General features: G+C 51.0%; 1 long non-coding RNA gene across 1 annotated transcript; it reads right to left on the reverse strand.

Moving 5' to 3' along the window:
* Positions 1–5,483: 5,483 nt before the first annotated feature.
* On the reverse strand, positions 5,484–17,454 carry LOC125340994. The gene is made up of 3 exons (XR_007208853.1): positions 17,442–17,454; positions 17,353–17,357; positions 5,484–5,657 (listed from the first exon to the last, which is right to left on the reverse strand). It is a non-coding gene; the product is annotated as an uncharacterized LOC125340994 (long non-coding RNA).
* Positions 17,455–21,072: the final 3,618 nt, after the last annotated feature.

Here is a 21,072-nt window from a genome sequence, read left to right on the forward strand (position 1 = left end):
GGGGAGGGAGGGGGAGGGAAGCAGGCAAGAGGGGTGGGGGAGATGGAGGGGGAGGGGGAGGGGGAGGGGAAGAAGGGAGCCAGGAGGGAGGGAGGATGGAGGAGGGAAAGGGAGAAAGGGAGAGGGAGAAGGGGAGGGGAGCTGGAGGGGGAGGGAGGGGGGAGCAGAGGAGAGGGGGAGATGGAGGGGGAGGGGGAGGGGGAGAGGGAGAGGGGAGCCAGGAGGAAGGGGGAATGGAGGGGGGAAAGGGAGAAAGGGGGAGGGAGAAGGGGAGGGGAGCTGGAGGGGGAGGGAGGGGAGGGGAGCAGAGGAGAGGGGGAGATGGAGAAGGGGAGGGAAAGGGAGAGGGGAAAAGGGGAGAGGGAGGGGCAGGGGGGAGGGAGTATGGGAGGGGGAGAAGAGGTAATAGGTGATTATTCCCTAAGGATACATTTGGCTTAGGCGGAGTCTTGGCAGTGGGGCTCACCTGGGTTAAAGGGAGTCTTCAAGGGTCCAGAGGCAGTTGGGGGTACAGACTGATCATCATGATCTCCGGGCGCTCCTTTGGTCTCTCTCAGTCCCTCTGGAGTGGCAGTGGCCTTCAGCTACTGGCTTGCTTACACCTGCAAAGGAATCCCAAAAGGAGTTGGCCTCTCTCCACTTCCTCCTGGCCTCCCCACTTCCCTCCTTCCTCCCCCCCCCTTCCCCCTTTTTCTGCAGGCTCACCTTTCTCTAGCGAAGGTTTTCCGTCCTTGGTGAGTCTGGAAAGCAGCCAGGGGCCCTGACTCGCAACACTGGGCCCTGAGTCAAGGAGATTTTGTCTATCGGCCTTTCCTTTCCGCCGTGTCCCTCCGGAGAACCACCTTTAAGTAATTGCTGAAGGAAGCATAAACCAGGGAAATGTGATTTGAGCATGCAATTTGAATCAGGAAATACTCATATAAATAACCGAAGCAGCTGAAGGCAGCAGGTTTGTGCTTTATAGGAAAAAAAAATTTTTTTTTTAATCTCAGGGTCTTTGGAATGGAAGTTTGTTTTTTTTTTTTTTTTTACCCCAGTAGCTCACACCCCACTCTCCCCTTGTCCTAGTTTAGCCCCATTATTACTGCCAGACTGTTCTTTGATTATGTGGAAGCTACATAATTGGCTTCCCTCTTTGGAAAGGATAGAAACAACAATACTTGACTCCACAAACCGTGGTGTAGAGTCTTTAAAGGAACCCCGTCAAGCCAGGGAGAAGTTTGGGGCCATTTAGTTCAGGTTCTCCAATGAGAGAGCGAGGAGCCACAGGATGAAGTCGTTCGCCAGAAGTCACTGAGATTTTGGAAGAGTCATAGTCCGCTTTTGCTGCAGCATCCAACAGCTCCAATACCAGAGGCAAGGGAATAACCAGATTTCACGGAGCATGCGCTCGTGGGTTTTATTTCTCTCATAATCCATGACGGACGCTCAATACAGGGGAAAGAGCCAAACCAGAGAGAATGTCCTGCCTGGACATGCTGCCTGGGATGTTGTTTCACATTCCATCAGCCACAATGGCCTCCCAAGGCTGTCCAGCTGGGTGGCCACAGGGTAGGCTTTACACCCTGTCTACCATCCAGCCAGGTGAGGGTTGGCAGACAAGTCACCATGAGCAGCCTGGGAAAAGCCTTGCAAAAATGGCAAAATGTGAGACCTGAAGAAACCTTGGAAGCTTCTAAATCCACTTATTCTTATCCACATCGGTGCTGGGACCTATAGGTTGATTGCACCAAATGTCTTTGATATAGCTTAAGATCTTGTCTTTTGCAAAGGCTGATCCCCATGATGGCTCCTTTCAGCGGGACCAGCAACATGGCTCATTCTCTCCTGCTATGTCACCCCACCTGTCAGACTGGACTCTACCCAGTCTCAGAGGTTGGAGGGTTGATGGTGTTCTTGTGCTCATGGTGATTTGGGGTCATCCTGGCTCTCTTTCATCCCGTTAATAGGACAATGGCCATGTGGAAGTGAGTTCTGCCTGTCTTCCATCAGCTGTGCATGCCGAGCAGATCTTTGTGGCTGTAACGAATTTCTCCCTCCAAGGAGGCAGTCCCCCACCCCCACTTCTTGCCTTTCTCCCCTTGTCAACCCAAAATCTCATAGCTTCCCCTGTCTGAGAGCTTCCCCTCAGCTCCCTTGAGCACTTACACGTTGTCCTGATCACTGTCACCTGCATTCGGTCTGTTACTAATGATGGGCAGTTGGCTGTGTGCCAAGAGCTGTCCTAGGCGTTAGGACTGCAGCTATGACCAGGAATGCCAAAGTCCCCCCCCCCCTTACTGGCAAGGGGGACTCCGACCCCCAGCACAATGACACGTGAGTCAGAGGGTTGTCTGTGGGGTGAGCGCTGTGGAGGACAGATGATGGCTGGGACGGTGTGGGGACGTAGCTAGGCTACGTGGAGCTGGGACCAGTGCCCCGAGGAAGTGGTGCTTGAGTCCAGCTCTGGGAGACGAGAAAGCACTCGACACATGAGGCTCTGGGACAGAGCAAGTGCAAAGGTCACGGCAATATGCTCAGAGGTGACCAAGGGCTGGACCTGCCTCAGTTTCCCCAAGAGATCAGCAATATCCTTGGAGAGCACTTGGAAACTTGCAGACTCCAGCTGAGAGGTGGCTGATGGCCAATCCATCATCGTAAATCTCTTCTCCAATTACTTTCTTATTCATTTTTATTTATTTTTTGCCAGTCCTGGGGCTTGAACTCAGGGCCTGAGCACTGTCCCTGGCTTCATATTGTTCAAGGCTAGCACTCTGCCAAGTTGAGCCACAGTGCCACTTCTGGCTTTTTCTATATCTATATATGTGGTGCTTACATCACTTTGACAGTAAGAGAAAAAAAATAATTTGCAAAAAAAAACCAAAAACAAAAAACAAACCCAAAACCAAATATATATGCGGTGCTGAGGAATTGAACCTAGGGCTTCATGTGTATGAGGCAAGCACTCGCCACTAGGCCATATTCCCAGCCCCCCCGCCCTGGCCCCATAAATCTCTTCTCTACCTTCCTACCTACCTATCCTGTCTATCTATCTATCTATCTATCTATCTATCTATCTATCTATCTATCTATCTATCTATCTATCTATCTATCTATCTATCTCTCTCTCTCTCTATCTATCTAGTCCACTCTGTCCACTACCATCTATATCTTCTATTTACCTACACTTCTATCATCTATTATGCACTCTACTATTATCTATTATCTACTGATATCTATCATCTACTGATCTATCAGTCTATCATGTACTTACCAATCTATCTTCTATTTATCTACTTTCTTACCATCTACCAAGCTATTAATATTCTATCTGCAATCCACATATCATCTACCTACCTACATATCTAATCTACCCATCCACCTCTCTATCCCACCCACCCTTTTTCTAATTTTCTTTAGTGTTTTTCTGGCTATCCCTGACTAATATGGAGGGCCAAGGTATCCATTTCTACTAGACTGTGCTGTGTCCAGAATACTGGACATAACTGCTTGACACACAGCAGGCCCCAGAAAGCCTTTGCTGAGCGGAGGAACTGAACAATGTGTTTCAAAGCTGAGGATGACTAATGGCTCCTGGAACAGCAGACTACCCAGAGTCCTCACCAATGGCTAATTAAACCACCCCAATCGGATGTCTCAAATATTGTATGCTAGTGACCCCCCCTTCCCTCCCTATTAATTGAACAGGCCCTGTCTTCTTGGCCCATGTAGGCCATTGTTCTTCACTGTAATTAGCCCTTGTATTTTGACAGTCAATGAGACTCCAGTACTTTGATAAATGACTTGTTTCTGGGAAGAGAGTATTTGTGACTATGAAGCCCAGTCTTGTCTCTGTTTTCTCCCACCTCTTCCTCTTCCTCCTGCTTCAGGCCATAAGAAGTAAGTTTCCACTTGCTGCACATCTACCTGGTGGCCTCAGGATGCATATATACAAGAGAAAAATCCTGGAAAACACTGAAAAAAACAACAACCATCCTTCCAGCTGAACAGATGGAGCTAACCTCATGGACTAAAGAACTTGTTAAAAATCCCAATGCTGAGTGGAGATTCAAACACACGTAGGGTTGTTGAGTCACAAAATCTGACCGTCTCCTGTCGTGAGTAGCTGGCCTTCGTTGGAGAAGCCCTACATGCTTTTTCCCCGACTTGTCATCAAGCACGCTTTTGAAAGTTAAATATTATCGCAAGTACTGTTGAGTGATAAGCCTTCGCAGTAAGCCTCCTTCCCCAGGACTCTGGTTCAACGGAAGACCAACTGCCATAACTGCCACTTGAGGGGAAGGTGGGGCAGGGGAGGGTACTTCAGCCCAACAGAAGACCCATGATTGGTTCAAACACAAGCTTAGCATAATGGTCTATACCATGATTGGTGTAAGTCTAAGGAGACTATCATGATTGGTGCAGACATCCTTGCCCCCACCCACTCTGGCTATATAAGCAGGTTATTCAACTTTCTTTGTGACTAGCTGGGAAATTTAGTTACCTCCTGGAAGGTGGTTCTTCATGCTTTCTGTTAACAAATTGTATTGGAGCTTGCTCTCTCCTTTCTCTCTGCCTCTCCCTCTCTGTCTGTCTGTCTTAACAAGGAACAACACACTCCCTGTTGCTTCAGGTTTGTGATTTAATGGGATTTCCTTTATAGCCATCCATCTGGGGGGGGGGGAGTGGCGGTGGCTGGCAATTCTCTCCCCCATCTTAACAGGTGATATCGCCCATATCATAGTTTCTGGGTGTAGATTGAAGCATTATTGAATCTAGAAGAATCTGACCTTGTCATTTCCACAATCTTTGCTTGAACAGGGAAAAAGAAAAGACTCCTTTGACAAGAGACTTAAATGTTCACCTCATGACTTTATGTCTACACTAAGGACTGTCTTGCTGAATTCCTTTAGTATCCTGGGAATGATAGGAAATATCTTCTGAATCAACTCGGTTGTTTTGCCTTGTTCCCACCCTAGAGATGGGTACTGGTCACCCAAAGAACAGAAAAGAGCAAGTGTTTGTGAGGAGGCAGAGAAGTTGCTGGAAACGTGAGATGGTACAACTTCCACATGAGAAGTAGTTGTAGCCTTTCTTCAAAAATACTAGAATTCCTGTGGAGTCTTGGCTGCCTGAGAGTTGTTTATCTATTCCTATCTCAGGTTAGGGGTATTTTCTGGACAAGGAAAAGGGAGGAATGTCCTTTTTGCCCTTTTTTGTCCTTTCAGCTCTCAGGGTTAACTGGGCTCGTGGGGTGACTTGCTAGCCGTTGCTGATTGGGGTTGCTTTCATCCCCCTTACAATGAAGACTCCAGATGGCTTTATGGGTTAACTAGGAGTGGCATCCCCAGCAACTACTGATGGGTAGCTATCCCAAAATACTCAAAACTGCATCTCAAGGAAATATTAGCCCTCCAATACACACTGAAGGAGTGTTCATTGTTGTATTCCGAGAGCAAGAATAATCCGAGGCACAACTTAAGGTGGGAAGGGGTTTTATTTACAAAGGGATTTTATTTACAACCTAAAACCTGGAACCAGAGCAGCCCTCCACCTCCAAATGCTAGCCTGCAACTACCTTGTCCTCGGTTAGTTACCCAGAACCCAGACCTGAGACCTGTCCTGACCCGAAGTCCGAACCTCCACACCTTAATCTCCAACCACCTCAGCCTCCAGACCTTCAGAGGAGCAAACTTCCTTTCTGTAGGCCTTGCCTCTCCTCAAGCTTTGAGCCTCAATCCTCCCCACCGACTTTAGGCTTCTCGGCCGGCCTCAGGCTCCCGACTCCTCCTCAGGCCTCAAGCTCTGGACTCCCCCTCAGGCTTCGGACTCTCCCTCCCTCAGGCCTCAGGCTTCGGACTCCCCCTCAGGCTCCAGTTGGCTCCGTCTGTCTCCTCCAGCTGGCCCAGTTCGGCTCCGCTCCACTTCTCTTCTTCTGGGGTATCTCTTATCAAACACTAGCTGGGCTACCACTACCAACTCATAACACCTTTCCCTCAAAACCTTCTATTCTTTGAGGATGTTCAGGCAAGGGATGAGTGAATAAACATCATGCATCGGTACAATGGAATAGTCCTGAAAAAATGAAGATAATTTTGTCACTCCATTGCATGACTGAAGCTCAAGAACATGCTAAGTGAAACAAGCCAGTCACAAAAGGACAAAGGTCTGATTTCCGTGGTACGCAGATCTAGGGGCTGGGGATCTGACTCAGCGGAAGAGCGCCTGCCTGGCGAGTGCAAGGCCCCAAGTTCGGTCCCCAGCTCTGGAAAAAAAAAAAACAAGTTCATCCCGTGGTACCGCATATCTAAAATGGTTTAAATCTTTGACACAAAAAGGCAGTTGGCTGCTAAGGGCTTAGAGGTGGGGGGGAGGGAGAAGAGGGAGATTCATGTTTGATGGGTAGAGAGTTTTGCCAGATGCCAAACACTGTAATATCTAGTTACAATCTACTTGGCAATGTATACTTAAAAGACGGTAACCTTCATGTTAGTGGCACTTGCCACCAAGAAAATGATCTGTGGACTAGGTGCTGACGGCTTACACCTATAATCCTAGCTACTCAGAAGGCTGAGATCTGAGGATCACAGTTCAAAGCCAGCCTAAGTAGAAAAGTCTGCGAGACTTTTTATCTCCAATGAACCACCAAAAAAAAAAAAAAAAAAAAAAAAAGCTAGAAGTGGAGCTGTGGTCCAAGTAGTAGCCTTTTTTCCTTGAGCAAAGAAAAATCTCAGGGACAGCACCCAAGTCCTGAGTTCAAGCACCAGAATTGGCACACACACAGTAGTGAGGACTAACCACTGTGCTTTGTGGCATCTGCCACCAAGAACAATGATCTGCGGCAGGTTTAATTCCCGAGCCACCTCGCCAGGATCCAGAGGGTTTGAGCTGTCTGGGAGACAGGCAGGGCCCGGACACACAGCCAGCCTGTGGTTTCTGGCCAGGCGGATCCCCCAGTTGTGGGGAGGATGTTTACCAGGGCGATGCCTCTCAGGAGACCTCGGGGGAGATTCAGGCTTGCCCCTAGTGCCCCTCTCTCCCCTGGCAGGGAGGCTCAAGTGGCCTCCTGGGAACGGGGAGTGGCATAATGGAAACTGGAGGTGTTCTGTGAAGTGTGTGAGGTGGCCCGGGGGTCCCTTGAGGACAAGGCGACTAAGCCCCAGGGATTCATTCATGGGTGGGGCGATTTTCAAAGAGGTGGGAAATCCAGATGCTTTCCGTCTCAATTATGTCTAAACCTAGCATATCAGAGTGAACAGTGGTCCACTAAGTTGTCTGGCCCTGACCTCTGACAGAGTGCACATGAGGGACCCCAAACTCGAACTTGTCACGGCTGCTGGGTGTGTGTGTGTGTGTGCCATGCTCGCCCTTGAGCTCTCTCCGCCCCTCCCAGCGGTAGATGCCCTTTTCAAGCTTCAACTCCAAAAGGTTCTCTCCCCCCCCCGCCCCCCGCCTGCCACCCTGCTGCCCCAGGGCTACTGCTTTTAATTAAAATTTATATTCACAAATCAATTCTCATAGGCAGCCAAATAATCCTGAATCACAAGTGGTTGGGGGAGCTCCCATCTCTGCTTTCTGAAAGCAATGGATAGAGGCATGGCGGATGACTACCCCTGAGGTCTTAAAGGACCCATCAGCACAGGGACCAGCCAATCGGCAGTGAGGTCTTGAAGACCCATGGGCAGGAGGGCAGCCTCCTTAGGGGCCGAGGATCCTGTAACCGGGCTCTCAGCTCTTCATGAGAATCTGGAGTGTCAGGAGACGAGCAGCCACGTTTTGGAGACACCCCACCACCCTTATTGCTGTGTTCAGAGGTCTGCTTTTCTCCAAACCTTAGCAGAGAATTCAATGCTACCTTACAATGTTGTCTCCAGGTGTATTTACACCGAAAGCCTACTTCAATTAATCAATTCTAATGCTCCAATTAGCTTATATTTTCACTCTGATAAGCACCACGAATGAATAGAAATTAAACTGATGGTGTGTTGTCCTCCCCTGTTAGAAAGACCATAGTGTTTCTCCAGCTGCCTCCTCTCACATGTGTCTAGCACAGGAAAAGGTTTCCCGGAGGCAGGGCTGGGGTTGAATTGGGCGGAAAAGTGCTTAAGGAAAATGTGGTTTCAGCCCAGCATGGTGGTACACACTTGTCATTTCCAGCTGTACAGGAGGAAGATCACAGTTTGAGGCCAATTGGGGCAAAAAGTTTGAGACCCCATCTCAACCAGTCATGCTCCATCATTCCAGCCACTTAGGGGGCTGAGATTAGGAAGTTCCTTCTAGGCCAGCCCAGGCATAGAAGTTCCAGTTCTAGGCCCAGCCTATCTGAACAGGAGGCTGAGGTCAGGAAGATGATCACAGTTCTGGGGTACCCAGCCTCCCCTCCCCCCCCCAATTCAGCCTCAACAAGAAAAGCTGAGTGTGTTGGCACATACCTGTCACCTCAAGTAGGATGGCGGTCCTGGGCTGGCCCTGGTGACAGCTGAGATTCCTATCTCAAAAATGAACACAGAAGGGCAAGAGTGGTGGGGCACCCACCTAGCAAACAACACAGCCTTGAGTTCCAACCCCAGAACTACAAAAAAAACAAAAAAACAAAAAAACCACAACCAAGGTTGCATGTTAAAGCCTAGAGACTTTTTGGTTTTTGTTCAGAAAAGAACTGGGTTTCTCTAGAATTGTGGTCCTGAACAGCCCAAGCCTCAGTTTACCCATATGTAGCGTTAGGTGGCTAGTGGGGCTTGATGCTTCTAAGGACTGATTCAGGAACAGGAATATTTGCCAAGAGACCATTTCTGACCTTCATGTTGAGCAGGGACAGCCATACAGGAGGGAAGAGCTCTGAGCTCCAGCCTTGTGCAAGTCCTACCTCTTGTCCTGAGGAGCCCTCTCTGTGTGGTCCCCTATCGCTCTCAACGCATATCCTCTGGCCAGTAGGAATTACTGCGGGAGCGAGGTCCACGTGCAGCCTAGCCTCGGTCAGCGTGTGGTTGCGAGAATGCCCACCCCCCTCCCTATACTCGCCAAGGAAGACGGGTGCATGGGCTCTCCAAGAAGCTTCAATGAGCATTCTGTTTATTTAAGGGAGGGGCTAACAGACTTACAGCAATAATGATGAGGGAAGGGGAGGGACTGACCAGGTACTAATGCTAATGAGCATGTCCATCACGGTGATGTCACGGAACTTCCCGCAGAGGCGGAGACCACAGCCCCAAGGCCCAGCGCCATGGTGACACACGTGCTCACAGCCGAGAGGCGCGGGCTGGTTTGCTATCTCTTCCAGTAGAACCTGGAAGGAAGTGGGACAGGCTAGCAGCCAGCCGTCCCAGGTCTTAAAGGCATAGCCATCCCCTACAGTACCTAATAGTCCACTATAAATTATTTGACAAAGACCCCTTCGATGATTATTTGTTCCCCACTCCCCCCCCCACATTCTGTCTTTACATAAACAATGCCATACACACGGAGAGTTGGTTTTGTGTGTTGACTGGGCTAGGGGTTGCCCACATAGATGGTGAAACATTTTCTGGGTCTTACCTGTGAGGGAGCTTTGGGAAAATATTGGTGGCTGAGTCAATGGATGGGTGGGGTGGATGGGGACCATACCAGTGTGTGTGGAGGGCCCAGACAGAACACAGTGACAACAGCAGGGCGAATTTCTTCTTGGGCTGGGATATGTATCTTCTCCTGGCCTTGAACACTGGGTCTCCTGGTCCCTGCTCCCTCCACACTCTGGGAATTCCGCTCCAGTTACGCTGCAGGCTTCCCGGTTTGCCACTCCTCAGTGAGCAGGGCTGGGGTGGGGAGGGGACTTCTCACCCCCTGCATTCCTTCACCAATCTCTGTGCATATTGTTGTCATCGTTCTCCTCCCCCCCCCCCCCCCCGCCAGTGTGGTCACCGTGGGTTTATGTGTGGGGTAAATTCCTAGAAGCAAACTTGTTGGGTCACAAGCCATGGGATTTTGTCATTCTGATTGGTATTGACATATTTCTCATCATAGAGATGAGAGCAATTTATTCTACCATGAATAATGTATGGTATCTTTTCCCCCAACACAGGATATGATCAAACTTTATAATCCTTGACACTCTGCTAAGGTGAAAATAACATCCCATTGTAGTCTTAAGTGCTGTTTCTCCACAGAGTTTGTTGCACGCAGGAATCCTTCGTATTGCTTTTCTTTTCCCCCCTTGGAAAAAAATTGCTTTACAGATTTCGAAAGGGCATCACTTAAAGCATTTTAATAGACGCACTGGCTCTGGCCTTGTCTTCCAGTTTCCAAAGTCATGCGCAAGCCCTTGGGTGGGTGCTGTCAGCCCTCCCTCTAGCCATCCCTCCCTTCCTGGTTTTCTTAGCATTGTTTTTAGGTACGGCGAAGTGGCATGGCTGCTCCTCACTAGCCACCGAACTGCACAGGAGGCTGAGACCTGAGGATTGCGGTTCAAAGTTAATCCCAGGCAGAAAAAGCTGTGAGACTCATCTCCAATTAACTAGCCAGAAGTAGAGCTGTAGCTCAAGTGGTGGTAGAGTGCCTGTCTTGAGCAAAATAGAACTCAAGAATGGTGCCCAGGTCCTGAGTTCAAGCCCCGGGACCCCACTCCAACCCCATGCCTGTTGCTGACAGTGTGTGACTGAGACCTGTCTGTTTTCTGAAAGAACATGCCCTTTTATCCCAAAGGCAAACTTTTTGTTGTTGCTTTCCTGTGCTGGGACAGGATCCCTGGAGCCCCCGCCATCATGGAACTCATGATCCCGCTGCCTCAGCCTCCCAGATCCCAGTTGAAGCAATCCAGCCCCTGAGCAGACAGGCCTCCCAGCAGAGCAAGCACTGCCGAGCGTTCTGCTGTAACACCAGTCAGTTCTTGTGCTGACTGAAGAACATGTCAAAATACTAAGAGATGGGGCGTGCACGGGGCAGGGGCCCCACAATCCCTGCTCCGGGGGTCTCCCCTCTGTTCCTGCTCCCGGCCCTCTCACAAGAGACGACTTGAGCTCAAAGCACTGAGCTCCTGGCCCTTCGTGGATAGCCAACATGTCCCAGGTGTCACCTCAGCCTGGAGGACTTCTAGTGTCCGAAGCTAGACAAGCCCGGTGCTGAGCAGAGAGTGTCACCAAGGCTCCGGCCGGTGCCATGCTGACGCCAGGGAGCAGGGCTGGCTGGGCGGGGCTTAGGCGAGCCCCATACAGTGTATTGATGGGGGCGGGGCTTATGTGAACCCCCATACAGTGTATTGATGGGGCGGGGCTTATGTGAACCCCCATACAGTGTATTGATGGGGGCGGGGCTTAAGTGACCCCCCATACAGTGTATTGATGGGGGCGGGGCTTATGTGAAGCCCCATACAGTGTACTGATGGGGCGGGGCTTATGTGAACCCCGTACAATGTATTGATGGGGGCGGGGCTTACCCGAGCCCCATGCAGTGTATTGATGGTGGGCGGTGTTTTATTCTGGGGAACAAGAAAATCCGCCGAGCACTGTTAAAGGTGACAAATGAGTTTTATTATTCAGTTTGCAACTGCCTTGCTCCTAGCTACCCCAGAGCTAGGAGCAGTTGCAGCCTCCAGTAGACGAGTTTCTTTCCTTTCTTCCTGTCCACAGCCTCTGCAGGCCTCCTGTTCTCCACAGGCCTCTGTTCTTCATATGCCTCTCCCCTCTCTGAGGGACTCCACTTTCTACGTGGCTCTACACGGGAGTCTGCTCTCCACGGGCCTCCGCTTTCCACGGGCCTCGGTTCTCCATGGGCCTCCGCTCTGCTCTCTGTGTCTGCTCTGGCTTCAATAGGCACCAGGCTTCGGACTTTCCCACAGGCCTCAGTCTCGGGGCCCCTCAGCAGGCCTCAGGCTCTTCTCTGCTCTGCTCCGCTCGGCTCCTCTCTGTCCGGTGTCCTCCGCCCTCTGGCTCTCAGCAGGCCTCGATCTGCAGGCCTCTCCTCCCTTCCGGCCCAGAGCTAGGCCGCTCCAGCCTCCATTCTCTGTAGGCCCAGACTCGAGCCTCCTCCATCCACAGGCCTGGGTCAGGTTTTTCTGCACCACAGGCTCAGGCTGAGCCTTTCCTGTCCGCAGGCCCAGGCTCCCCTCAGGCCTGAGGGGAACCCGGGCACTGCTCGGCTCCACGGAGCACCTCCTGGAGCCTTGCTTTCTTGGCTCTCTTTTTCTTCTCCTAGAAATCCTGCCCTCTTATCTCCCCTGGCTGCCTGCAGGCTGGGGGTAGGGCAGGATCCCAGTGATGACAACACGGGGTGGGCCTTCTTGTGCCCCCCACCACAGGTTATTACAGGCGGGGCTTACGTGAGCCCCCGTACAGTGTATTGTTGGACACCTGAAGGAATTCATTTTATTTGTGCCAGTACTACGGCTTGAAGTCCAGGCCTTGCACACGTGCCTGCTCTTGTTTGTCAGTTTTTGTTTGATTTTCTTGCTTTTTGCAGGTGGCTGGCACTCTGTCACTGAAGCCAGCCCTCCACTTCTGGCTTTGTACTGGTCAGATGGAGATAAGAGTCTCACAGACTTTTCTGCCAGAGCTGGCTTTGAACCTCTATTCTAAGAGAGCTCAGCCTCCTCAGTAGCTAGGGATTACAGGTGTGAGCCACAACACCTGGCCAAGATTTATTCTAAGTAGATACTTTTAGTCGCCTTTTTGTTTTTAACGTAATGCCCAAATGGGAAGCAAAACTACTTATGTTTCTCAAAAATAAAGTAGACACAAAGCCCATAATCCAAGGCAACGGCATACATAAAGCAATCTTATTTTCCAAGACTCCATTGATTTATGATTACTATCATTGTAGATTCTTTATGTCTAGCACAGCCTGGCGGTTGTGGGGTTTGAACTCAGGCCTTAGGTTGCTGTGTAGGTGTTCTCCTACTGACACAGGCCTTCAGCACCTAATTTTGCACTGGTTATTTTGAGATAGAGTCTTGCTTTTTACCTAGGCCCCTGCCTGGGCTGCAGTCCTCCTATTTTAGACTTATTGCGGTGGCTAGAATAACAGGCACGCACCACCATGCCAAACTTCTGTCTCAACAGAAATCTTATGAACTTGTTTTGTTTTGGCCTCGGCTGGCCCGGAACCACAATCAGCCTTCTGCGTTGCCAGAATAAAAGGAGTGGTCTGCTTGCCCAGCTAGTGGCTGAAAAGAAGCCATGAACTTTTGTGCCCAGGCTGGCCTCAAGCTGTAATCCTCCTGTCGCGATGCCCTTTGCCGCCCAGTGGACTGAAGTGGAGACCTGATGTGGGGTGTGGGGTTGTGGGAGAGGACCATGCTGGAGCTGGAGTTCTGGGGGTGGGCCTCTGCACCCTCAGTATGGAAGATGAACCAAAGAGGATCAGTCTGGAAACAGAGGCCCCTTAGGAAGGCTTCTCCAATGCAGCAGCCACAGCAGTTGGGGCCGAGTGTTGGGGAGGCGCGTGGGAGAGATCTAGGCGTGGGGAGGAAGTGGAAGACGCCAGCTACCACCTCTCTAGCATGAGCACCTGGGTATTATGGCGCCGACCTCAGCAAGTGCGCAGGCCCTGAATTGCAGAGACTAAGCTCCGGACCACCAACCAGTGACATGATTCCTACCCATCCTACCAGTCACTGCTGTCTACCTCTTCCAAGGAGCTGGAGCCAGAAGGTTCTATGGAGTGAAGACACGGCCTTGGGCCTACAGGTCGGGGGCTCTCGGGAGGGCAGGGCTGTCACCCATGGCTGGTGTCTGGGGAGGGCCAGTGGGCAGAGGGGAAGCTGGCCTTCTGGACAGGGTGTTTGTGCTTTGAGGCATCAGGGAAAACATCTGTTGATGTGGGAAAGTGACGCGGGCCTGCTGCATGTCTTCTCCCTGCCGCTCATCAGATTTGCATGGCTTTATGCTGTGCGAATGCACAGGTCATGAAAACAGCCTGGCAACCTGAGTCTTGTCTACTGTCATCCCCAAGACAGCAGAGGGTCCCCATGAAGGTGCCTTTCCTGCCTCAAAATCCATGGCGAACCTATGCCATCCAGGCACCTTTGGTGGGTTTGTGTGTGTGTGTGTGTGGGGGCATCCAGGGGCTTGAACTCGGGGCCTGGGTGCTGTCCCTGAGCTTTTGTGCTCAAAACCAGCACTCTACTACTTGAGCCACAGTTCCACTTCTGGCTTTTTGGTGGTTAATTGGAGATAAGAGTTTCATGGGCTTCCCTGCCTGGGCTGGCTTTGACAGGCCATCCTTGGATCTCAGCCTCCTGAACGGTTGGGATGATGGGCGTGACCACAAGCCCCAGTGCCTGTTTGGAGGCCTTGGTGGGGCCTGGCGGTGGGAAGGGCTGTCCCCAAGCTCTGCTTCCTGGGAGCCAGCCTATTGTCAAGTGTTTGGTGGAAGAGGGAAAAGCGTCGACAGCCTGGCAGCACCTTCCTTGTTGAACAAGCCTGCATGCACCTGTGTGCTCACACTCAAAACCCATGTGCATGTGCATGTGCATGTATGTGCATGTGCACATTTGGACTCTGTCTTCAGTGAATATCTGTTGCCGCAGCCACTCAGATTCGTCTGTTCTTCCCGGAGGGACATGTGTGCTCCCCGCCCCACTGTTTTTTTTTTTTTTTTTTTTTTTGCTGTCTCCGCTCCCTCTTTTCTGTGTCGGTTTGTCTGTCTACCCGTCTGCCTGTCTTGCTCTCTGGCTTCCTGTCCGGCCCCGTGGCCTACCCCACTGGCACTCCTGCCATTGCTGTGCAATGCCAGAGCTGTGCAGACCCCCCCCCTCCCCGCTGGGCCCCCACAGCTCAGGAACCCAGAGTTAAATAAACTTCTCTTCCTTTTCATTCAGCTTGTCCTCGGGCAAAGACATTAACTCTGGGGAAAGAGAGAGCTGGGTGCCAGTCTAAGCCCATCTGTGCCATTTGGTTCCGGGTGGGTGATCAAAACCTGTGATTATGCTCAGCTCCTGAGACAGGAGGACAGTGGCCTGTCACCTCCCAGCACTGTCCCCTGCCCCGCCACCCTCAGTGCAAGAAATGCCCAAGGAACCCACTAGTGTTTCAATCAAATTAGATCTGGCTCTAGGCTCTTGTTAGCTGGAGGGTGGAGAAAACTATCACAGATGCGTTTAGGCCGTTCCCTGCCAATCCCCAAAGATGCAATGGAGAGAAAATGGAAGCTGCCGTTTATAAATGAAGGGGGGCCCTGCGCCTGTTTCCCGGGGAGCAGGGTGAGGGAGGGACTGCATCTCTCCAGATTTGTTTTCCAGTCTCTGTGGCTGCTGTGTTTCCTTCTGGCTCGAGTCCCTGTGCTGAGTGCTGGTGCTCCCTCCTTGGCTCCTCCAGCCGGGGTCTCCTCGGCCTCCTGAACAGAACACACGTGGGGTTGCTGTTGCGTCTGGACTGACCCTGACTTATCTTCCTGACCTTGCCATGGAGCCCCGATACCTCCCCTATTTGAAAAGAAACACCCATGACAAACCTCCACCTCTCAGGTCAGCGGGATGACTGCTTTGGGGGACCTGGCAGGAAGAGCGCTGACATTCAGCAGCTCACTCACGGCGGGGCGGGGCCGTGTAGTTCTGCCCAAAGCCATCGAGGGAGGACACGTGGCTGGGCTCTTCTAGAAGCTGCTTCCAGGCACCGGTCACCCGCCGCTGTTCTCACCCTTCTTGGCTTCCATTTCATGGCCTGGAATGCAGATGCTGCTGCCATCTTGGACCCAGAGCATAATGATGGGCGCACCCTAAAAAAAACGTGGGTGCAGGAGCTGGGAGGGGCCTGGGTCCTTGGTTACAGGCAGACGGAAGGAGGCCCGTCTGGGGCTGGGCTTCACGCTTTGAAATCCCCCTTGATCTCCTGAGACCTTTAGAACCAGGAGGGAGGCGCACACAGGTGCCTCCATAAATTATCCCCCCATAAGTAAAAAGCACAGCATGGAACCTGACAGGTTGAAGCAGTCAGTTAAGAGGTAGCTATTTTTCTTTTTCTTATTAGCATAATGCCTCAATAAATGTTAGTTGCCACGCTATCTCCTGGAGTATCTTCCCTTGGCTGCCGGGTTCCCAGGGAGCCCCACATTTATCTCCCTCTCCCCTATTAAGGCTAGCTCTGGGAAAGGCTGTCAGCCGTTCCCTCGAGGTGTCGGAGGGAGATAAGGCCCTAATGGATGACCCCAGCCCCTAGACACTGCCAGCCAGCCTGGGAGATTTACGGGTAATTGGGGATTAAAGCCTGAAGCCGAATGAATGAATCTTAGACAGTGAAATCTGAGGTACAGGGAAGTTTGTGCAAAGCGGGGAGGGTTCTCGTCCATGATCTTGATTGTTCTCAGGGGTCCTTTAACACCCCCCCCCAAAGTTCTCCCAGATTTAAAAACATAGCACGCGACAGCAATTCACTATAAGCGGTGGGTAGGGCCTTGATGCTACCACAGACTGAGTGGATCCGAGTTTGAATCCCAGACAAGGTGGGACAGGCGATTTCATACCTACAGGGTTTCCTCTTTAATGTCTGGAATTTCCCATTTCATATTTTAAGTCCCAAGTTGACCCTGGCTAGCAGAGCACAGAGAGGACAATTGTAAAGTGGAGGAAAGGGGAGAGGAGAAGGGAGGGAGGGGAGGCGGCAGCCAGATGGGTGGAGGAGAGAGAGGTGGGCAAGGACAGAGGAGGGGACAGGAGGGGACAGAGCCCTGGGCCGGGGCTGCTGGGGGTGGGTGGGTGGGTGGTGGTGGTAGGGTGGGTGGGTGGTGGTGGGGGGATTGGGGGGGTGAGTGGTCGGGGGCGGGGCTGGGAGACAGCGTGGAGCAGCCTTGGTGCTGGCTCACAGCAACGCCTCCCGCCTGCCTTTCCCACCCCATGCTTTCCTTAAGTTTCACTTGTTCCCGTTTTTACCTATTAAAAAGCCCAAAGGAGTTGCTCAGGCCTTCTTCTGTGTCAAGACACCCTCATCATCTCCCATCAATTTCCCCTTTAAAGTTAAAATAATTCTTATCGATTAAAAACATCTGTGTTTATCACTTAAAAAAAAATCAAATGCTAGAAGCCGGAAGAGCCAGATCTGTATCTGCTGGAACAAACCCCAGACATCTCGCTAATGTTTCGGAGGGAACGTCTCTGAAGGTTTCCTTTTCCTTTTTGTTCCCCTCACCACCCCCACTCTAAAGCCGCACCCCTTGTCAGAACCCAGCACCCCAAGAGCCCGGGGCTGCAGGTGTGGAGGCGCCGACCCCACTCTGAACACCAGATGGCGCTGCCTCCGAATCTATTGGCTCAAGGTCCCTGGAGCAAGAGGCCTGTGCTGTGCAGGCCTGCCCGGCGTCCAGGCCCAGGGAGGGACCAGGAGGGTGGCCTGTGACCACCTTAGTGAGGCCTGCAGGGGACAAAAGTGACACCCTAGGGGAGATGGAGAGTTGTGTCCTCTATTCTTGCACAGGTCCTGGGGCTTGAACTCCCATCCTGGGCGCTATCCCTGAGCTTTTACACTCAAGGCTAGCACTCTACCACTTGAGCCACAGGCCACTTCTGGTTTTCTGGTGGCTAATTGGAGATTAGGGTCTCACGTGCTTTCCTTCCCTGGACTGGCTTTGAACCACGATCTTCAGAGCTCATTCCCCTGAGCAGCCAGGATTACAGGTGTGAGCCCCCACGGCCCAGGTGACTTATTTGTTTATTCTTAAAATTTATATATATCTAAAGTATAAAAAAGCCTCTTAGGTTGGGATTCAGAAAATTCAAATTTTATGATTGGATTTAGTAACGGTGCTCTGACCTTGCACAAGACATTTGACCTCTCCGGGGTCCAGAGGCCTTGTGGGTGAGCAGTCTCTGGCTTCCTCTAGCCTTGGCCTTTTTGGGGTACAGGCAGTGGATGAAGGCAGACAGGGAGGCCTGGACCCCAAGGCCTCTCAGGGGCTGCACCTGTGTTCCGTCCATCGCTGCTGGACCCCCTTCATGGAGCCACTGGATGGGAGGGAAGGGCGGACCTGCAGCCCGAGGGCCAGGGACAATACCACGGGCGATGATACCATGGGCCCTGTGAAAGCAGTGGAGGTGGAAAGGGCTCAGTGGGAGTCTTCAGGGTATCTCACAGGGAGCCCTGCCATGGGGTCTGATTGGCAGTGTGGTGGGGACACGGGGAGGGGGCCCCCCTGTGTCCTCCTACCCCAAGTTCTGGATCTCTATGGACTGAGAGTGAGGGATGGGTGGCCTGGACCACAGCCCAGGCCACAGTGACCAGTCCCCATCCCCCACAATGGCCAGCCCACCTCCCCCCAGTGACCAGTTTCCCTCCCCCAATGACCAGTCCTCCCCCACAGTAACCAGTTCCCCTCCCCCCCCAAATGACCAGTCCCCCCTCCCTCACGGTGACCCATGCCCTGAGGTCGTCTGCTGTCATAATGGGTTGGGCCGTCTGCATGGTGGCAGCTAGTGGGCAGAGGTCAGTATCAAGGTTAAATGTCCTGTGGTATACAAGTGTCTGTCCCCCCCCTCCCCCTCCACAGACCACTCTGTAAAATGTCTGCGGCCCTGGTAGAGGAGCCAAGCTCCTGAAGATTTCTGGAGGAATCTCCAAAGAGAAATCTCCAAACCTGTCATTCTTTGGTTAGCTGTGCCACTAATTGTAGAATATATACTCAAAAATAGATAAATACAGCCCCTCTCTACAATCATATACAATCATACACACAAATATATCATTATGAATATGTCATTACAAATACACATAATATATCATATACATTAGTGTGTATATTCTGCATATGAGAGAAAACATGTGATAGTCATCTTTCTCATCTGACATCTCACGAATATGATGTTCTCCAGTTCCATTATGCTTTCCTGCAAACCTCATCATTTCCTTGGCCAAAAGAAAGTGCAAATCAAAGCAACACTGAGATTCCATCTTATCCCAGTCAGAATGGCCATCATGAAGAATGCCAGAATTTCTGGCAAGGAGGCTTTGGGAAGGGAAGCCTGGGAGCTATGATTGGTGGGAATGTTGATGAGTGCAGCCACTATGGAAGTCGGCCCCGAGGTTCCTCAAGAAAGTAAAAATAGAAGTGCTGCACCATTCTGCTGTACCGCACTGGGGCATCCAGAGGAACTGAGAGACCGGCACACAAGCATTACAGCAGCACTGATTACAGTAGCCAAGATATGGGATCAGCCTCGGGGCCCACCAACCAAGGGCAGATAAAACAAGTGCGACGCATGCGACACATTCACACAATGGCAGATTAAAGAAGAAAGAAATGATGACATTTGCAGGAAGATGTGACAGAACCAGAAAACATCTTTCAGTGACATAAGCCAGACTTGGAAAGACAAATGTCACATGTTCTCTCTCATATGCAGAATGCCTGACTGTATATGATTGTAGAGAGGGACAGTATTTATATATAGGTACATATGTATCCCACAAATATATAATACACAGTATATATACATATATAGAATATATATGATTATATGTAATATATAATTATATAAAATGTAATATATATGACAAAATATATCATACATAATATATGTGATTTTAATATAAATTATATATAATACACATGTATGTCTACATATATACATTGATATGATACATACAAAGTGTATGTATATTATATAATCATATATAATATATGATTGTATATAATATATATGATTGTAACAAAGGATTGTTGGGTCAGTAAGTAGAGGGAGAGGGGAAGGAGAGGTTGGCAGGGGTGAATATAATAGAGTAATAGTACATTATGTGTGTGTGTGTATGTGTGTGTGTGTGTGTGTGAAAATTGCATAATGAAGCTGGGAGCTGGTGGCTCACGCCTGTCATTCTAGCTACTCAGAAGGCTGAGATCTGAGGGTTGAGATTTGAAGCCAGCCCAGGCAAGAAAGTCTGTGAGACTCTCATCTCCAACAAACTACTCAGAAAAAGCCAGAAGTGGTGCTGTGGCTCAAGTGGTAGCCTCAAGCACAAAGAGGCTCAGGGACAGCACCCAGGCCCTGGGTCCAAGGCCCAGGACAGCCAAAAAGTAAAAATAAATAAGTAAAATAAATAATGCATAAGGAAATCAACTAAAAACTCTTTGAAAAAAGAGAAACAAAGGATTGAGTAATAGAATATAAAGTAATCTATGATCAAAGTGTATTACATACATTTATATGCTCATATATCCATGCAAAGATTACTGGAATAAGAACTTGTGAAGGAAAAGGATTGGCTTCCTTGCTCAGAGGCTGGTGTTCTGTGAAGGCCAAGGGCGAGGTGGGCATGGCTGCCTTGGCTTGCGTGGGTCACCGAGCCGGGCAAGCTCTCGCTGGAGGCAGGGTTCCTGAAGGTCAGCGGTACCCAGCTGCGTCCTGTGTGGGGTGATGGGCCCTCTGCGCCTTCTCCAGCTGGGGCTTCCCCCTCCCATCCCCTCAGGCCCAGGCTGCCCAGACTTGTGGCTCTGCTACCAGGCCCGCAGTTCCTGCTGCCTCTTTCCCATCCAGGAGTCAGGAGGCTGAGCAAAACCACCTTTCCCTCTTTCTTTTAATCTTCTCCAGCCCTTCAATTAAAATCCCAGACTGAGGCTCACCACATACAAGAGATAACTCAAGAGACGTTTTGTGTAGAAGCAGTTGACTATTTGAGGCAGGGGAACGGGGGGGGGGCAGGGAGGAGAGGAGATGGTACGCAGAGACACCCCCTCCCACCCCGCCACCCCGATCTTTTCCAGGCTCCACACACCAGATCTGAGGGGCGGGTTTTCATCCAGGCCAGGGACGGGAGACATGTGCAAGGAGGCGGACATGGAGATAATTCAGCACCTCCACCACGGCCAAGAGCCTGCTTAGGTTCAAGTCTCCCCACTTTAGCCCTGTCGTAGCAGTGGCGTTTCCTCAGAGCTTCAGTTTCCTCGTCAGTCGAGTGGACACAGGAGCGCCCACTTCCGAGAGGTGTCAACAGAACTGGGGTGTGATGGGAGCATGAGGTGCCTGGTGCAGAGTGTTGTTAGAGGTGGGTCAGCTCTCAGTTTGCCTTTTATTTTTTGCTGCCAGTCCTGAGGCTTTGAACTCTGGGCCTGGGCACTGTCCCCGAGCTTCTTTTGCTCAAGGCTAGCACTCTACCACTTGAGCCACAGCACCACTTCTGGCTTTTTGGAGATTACCTGGAAATA

This window comes from Perognathus longimembris, chromosome 23, assembly GCF_023159225.1.
Source record: "Perognathus longimembris pacificus isolate PPM17 chromosome 23, ASM2315922v1, whole genome shotgun sequence".
Taxonomy (NCBI): Eukaryota; Metazoa; Chordata; class Mammalia; order Rodentia; family Heteromyidae; genus Perognathus; species Perognathus longimembris.